Source organism: Apium graveolens, unplaced genomic scaffold (genome assembly GCF_009905375.1).
Source record: "Apium graveolens cultivar Ventura unplaced genomic scaffold, ASM990537v1 ctg1297, whole genome shotgun sequence".
Taxonomy (NCBI): domain Eukaryota; kingdom Viridiplantae; phylum Streptophyta; class Magnoliopsida; order Apiales; family Apiaceae; genus Apium; species Apium graveolens.
The window spans coordinates 23,971-29,311 of record NW_027417176.1 but is presented as its reverse complement, the minus strand read 5'-3'; the positions used below and the strand labels follow the sequence as shown (position 1 = coordinate 29,311).

The window sequence follows — 5,341 nt, the reverse complement described above, 5'->3', positions numbered from 1 at the left end:
TCAGACACAACAAAATCAAACCTCTCTCTCTCGAAACTCTCTCTCTCTCTCTCTCTCTCGATCGATCGATCGAACCTCTCTCCCCTCTCAATCTCTCTAAACTCCGGCCATCATCTCACCATCACAATCTCTCTCTCTCTCTCTCTCTCTCTCTCTGAACCTCTCTCCGCTCTTAATCTCTCCATTAAGCCTCTTTCAATTAACCTATCTACTTCGGTAAGTGTTGTATCTACTTGAATCGAACTGGTCTTCTCTGCATGAACACCAGTTTTAAAAGTTGAGGATTTTTGAATTCAAAACCCTAATTTTGTAAATTGGGGTTTTATCTAATTCGAAACCCTTATTTTTTTATTAATTTAGTGTCTAAACTTGTTGCTTATACTTTTCTTCTCGTTGTATACAGGACCTAATCTGAGAAAAAGATTTAAAACTTTAGGTAATTTGGGTGTTTCTGGTTGTTCATTTGTATTTTTGTTTGTTTTTTTAATTTTTGTAAATTGTGGAAAGTTAACGATCCTTTCATGTCTACTGATTACATGGTATTCAATTCTTTCTTGTGATAATGAGCATGTTGGTAGCTAATTCCAGTATATATGTTTTTTTTAAAAATAACTAATAGTTTACTAGTATTTTTTTATATCAGTGGTATATAGCTAATTATGTCAAGGGGAACTGTGTTGGATATCTAGTTGAATGAATTTCCCTATATGTTTTTGTTAACAAATTGTTGTCACTAATTTGTACATGTTCAGCATTTAATTATAGTTTCTTATTAGATTCAGGAAGGTCACAAGGTATGCTTGAACGTCTATGACTTGAGTCAAGGAATGGCAAGGCAGTTGTCAATGACTTTTTTCGGTAAAGTTATAGAAGGCATTTGGTAAGTTCCTGATTGTTTCATTTGTCTTCTCTTTGCATGTTCTTTGCCTGTGTAAGCTAAGATTCTATTTTCATGAAAATTTAGCTTTTTATCTTTATGTTATGCATTTAGTTCTGGCATTTTAGTATCTTAACTATTTTAGTATCTCGAATCGGTGCAGTCCACTCGGTATGATAAAAAGACCCATGTCCTTTGTTACTAGACTTTTGGTGCTTACAATCTGTGATGCCTTTGAACAAACATTTATTGAAGTACTGCAAGTTTGATTTTTTCCAGGTTGTTTTTGCTGGATTCTCTGCTGAATCTGTTGCCCAAAAGAATAAGTGATTGTAAACCAATGGTACTGATAACTTGCAATGCTGTCATGCGAGGGTCTAAGCTGATACGTCTCAAACAGATTGTGGACGCAGCACTCACAGAATCATCGAAGAATGGGTTCTCTTTAGGTATGTTTTCTTTTGTTAAAGAAAGACCGAGTATATGAAATAGTGTAACCTGTTCGAGTCACAATATGAAATATGTGACCACTGATTGATTTGCTGATATGGTTCTTTCTAGTTAGGGACTTGTTGATTCTGATACCTTACCACTAAATGTCTCAAGAGAAATGCTTCAGTAGCACAGCCATTTGAAGGCGATAAAAAAGAAACTCAGAATATTGTTTTCATGAGTTTCTTGAAAAATACTAATTACGTGAGTTTTATGTGCTAATTACTAATTACGATCTACCAAATACTTATGCATTCATTGAAATAACTTTTTACGGTTCTAAAAACTCTTATGATTAACGGGAATATGGGAAAATGATGTATTAATACTTGAGTAATATACTGCTATCGTTTTCATGAGTTTTATGTGTTAATTACTAATTACGATCTACCAAATACTCATGCATTCATTGAAATAACTTTTTACGGTTCTAAAAACTCTTATGATTGACGGGAATATGGGAAAATGATGTATTAATACTTGAGTAATATACTGCTATTGTTTTTGTAATTTAAGTTATGTTAAATTGTGCTAAGCATTGCTACTCTGTTAATAACAGTATTGGAGTTTACAAGGTCCATCAAGATACCAAGGTTTTATCTGTGTTTGTGAACTCAGAACCAATTCGGGAAGATCAACTGGAGATTGCTGTCAAATTTCTTTTACATCTAAAAATTAAGGGATTTCCTGTCCTGTACAGACGTTCCTCTCTGAGAAGAAGGGCCTTACAAAGGGGGATATAGATGAAGGCCTGTGTTCAGATAAGTAATTTTACTATTCTTAATCATGAAAACATCTTGTTTTCGATGGCAGGATCAAACCCCACCAGTTTCAACTGGTCAACGAGCAGGAGGTAACTTATTTAATTCAAATCCAGGCTTCCTTTTTAGTAATGTTGGCAAAATTCTTAGGGGATGGGTAATAGTCTTGTTAATTGAGTTTTAGCCATTATGTATATTAATGTAGACGGGAATTCGTAGTCATCAATTTTGCAAAAGATCAAGCTTTGGAACCCGCAGCAGATACTCCTATTAGCACTATTTCTAATGCAGGGACCTTGGCGCAATATCAATTTGGATGGAAATAAGCTCTTCTTGTTGTGGGTTTACTGGCTATTTGAGGTGTTGGGACCACTTTGGTTTTTATGGTACTTGGGTAACCCAAGTTGGGTTGGAGTAGTATCCTGTTTTTTGGGTGAAAATGCACAATACATATCGCGTAAATAAAATCAATAGAATCACTTCTTGTGCTAGTCTCTAGTTTTGTGTTTTCAGTTGTGCTCTAGATCAGTTTGGTAATAAATCAATTATGTCTGCTGCAAGCTTTTCGGCTCCGGTGGCTGGATCCACCTATGTTGGCTTAAAACCTATCCCGCCAAAGCTGTTTCAGATGAAGGATTCAGTTGCGTGGAACAGGAAGACTGTTTCGAATGGATCTTAAACTCACTGTATGAAGGTACTTTGATCGGAACTTGTATTTTTGTTTTTAACTTTTTTAAGCTGTTTATATTACCACCTTTTGTACTGCTTATAGTTGGCTCTCGTTTGTGTGTAAACAGACTTGGAATCCGATTGATAACAAGAAGTTTGAGACTCTCTCCTACCTTCCACCTCTCACCGATGATTCAATCGCTAGGGAAATTGATTACATGATGAAAAAAGGATGGATTCCATGCCTTGAATTTGATGCAGTAAGATAGATACTTCATAATTTCTTTATTAGTATGATTAATACATATCCTATTGGAAATGTTCTACAGTTTTTGTTCAGCTAGATAGTTCTTAATTGCTTTTATCTACAATTGCATCAATTTTAAGTGTTAAAGAGATATGACAATTAGTTGTTGCAGAAAGTGTGACTTCTGGTAATTGAATTGTATTGTGAGCTCCCTTTGTTTGGCAAAGATAACATCTGGAATACAACCACTAATTCTTAAAAAAAAATTCTATTTGCATCCACTATTTATCATAATTTAAATTATTTTGTAAACTTTCAGTTTAGCAGGTGTCTTGTTTCTTGATAGTTGATAGTGATAGAACTTGACTCCAATGTTAGAAACTGCATATTTTTTATATAGAAAATATTCATTGTGTGTCCGATGTTATCAAATTTTCTATAAATGCATTCCAAATTGTGGCACTGATAAATAATTTTGTTCAATCTTGAAATTGCCATCTCTGGAGATGAACTTTCTGTTTCTTTTCTCTCTTGCATGCACAAAATCATTATATAAATCAATGGCTTGAAGCAATACTCTGTGGTCTGAAGTTTTTTGTTAAGCAGGGGTTGAAATACTGATCTCTTGTTCTGAACATTTTTGTCTACAGCTGGGGTATGTTTATCGCGAGAACAGCAGAATTTCTAACTACTATGATGGGAGGTACTGGACAATGTGGAAGCTTCCCATGTTTGGTTGCACGGACGCATCTCAAGTCCTCCATGAAATCACGGAATGCAAGAAGTCATATCCTAGTGCTTACATACGATGCCTGGCTTTTGATAACATTAGGCAAGCTCAATGTATGTCGTTCGTCATCCAAAAGCCCACAACCACCACCTAGATCCTCTGCTCCTTGAAAAAGTTGCAGTGCGACCCTGTTCTGCTTCTGCATGTTCAATGAAATCAATGAGTGATTCCATAGGGGTAATTCAAAATTTCCTTATTCTAAACTGCTTAAAGTAGTTATTATTGCTAAAAGGAATTGGCTGTACATAGTTTCTTGTATCAGTTGTGTTGTCATACTCAACAAATATATCATGGGCGCATCTGTGCATTTCTTGTCACAAACGTCCTTATTTAAAACTGGTTTTATATAAGTTTGCATTTTTGTACTTGCCATATATTTTCAAGGGAGCTTTTGGTCTTTAGAATGCCAGAAATCATTGTTCTAAATCTACTCCAGTTATAAACAGGTGGTTGACTAGGTCATCAATTTTGATGACAAGTTCCACCTCACCTTTTAACTTGAGAGGCGATTATGTTGTGCTCTTCTTAATAATCTCTATTATTTCAACCCAGGAATTCATAGTCTGCAGTTAATAATCATATTTGACCTTGTAGTTCACCTGCTGGTCCTGAAACTCAAATAGTATAAACGATATTCTTGTTGATGAAAACAATAATGAGAGTCTGCACTTGCTAAGAAACGCATGCTACCTAGGTAAATAATTGTCTGAACGTTGGAATAATATTAATTTTTTATGTCTGAATGTTGTTGTTTGACTTGGTTTGGAAGTGCAGCAAAGTTTCTTGAGTTGTTTTAGGATATGTTATTGATGATTTCTCTCACTTCTTCCTCTAATGCTTCTGAAAATGCACTCCGACACAAGTAAATAGAAACTCATAAGTAATCAACACTTAGTAACAAACAAGTAGACCCAGTATGCACAACTTGAAATACGTCTAAGTTTACTGTTAAATTCTTTTACATATGTCTTTTTGGGTGGTTAATGCAGCACCCATGTGGTTGATTTTGATCGTGCACATGGCATCTATCCAGTAAGTGGAGGATCGTATTTGCTTGCTTGGGATAAAGTGGCTTGCTCATCTTGTCCTCTGCAGTTGTTGAGATATCTAAATAATGGGAATTTATATGGGCCCTTGCTGTCTTGTGTAGAGAGGATTTATGTCTCAGATTTTGAAGAGTGTTCAAAACGGGATAGTGAAAAAACTATCTTACAATTTTTATTAAACTGAATGTCTTCAGTTGGTTTCTGGAGAATGTAATAGTTTAGATTTCAGATCATATGTTTTACTATTTTGGTTGACGTTCTCAGACAACAATTATACAATTAGTGATGTAAAACTTTACACAATTTGGTCTATAAACTTCTTACACATCACTTTCAATTAAGAAAAGCTGATGTCAAAAGAGATAATGTACATCACTTTAAGGTAAAAAACTGATGTCAAAGAAATCCAAGTTCAAGTTTAAATGAAATATAGAAATCACGTTGTTTAAGATTAAACTG

The 5,341-nt window shown here is 34.8% G+C and overlaps 1 pseudogene; it reads left to right on the top strand.

Moving 5' to 3' along the window:
- Positions 1-403: 403 nt before the first annotated feature.
- LOC141699772 (ribulose bisphosphate carboxylase small subunit, chloroplastic-like) lies at positions 404-5,075 on the top strand (annotated as a pseudogene).
- The last annotated feature ends 266 nt before the right edge of the window (positions 5,076-5,341 follow it).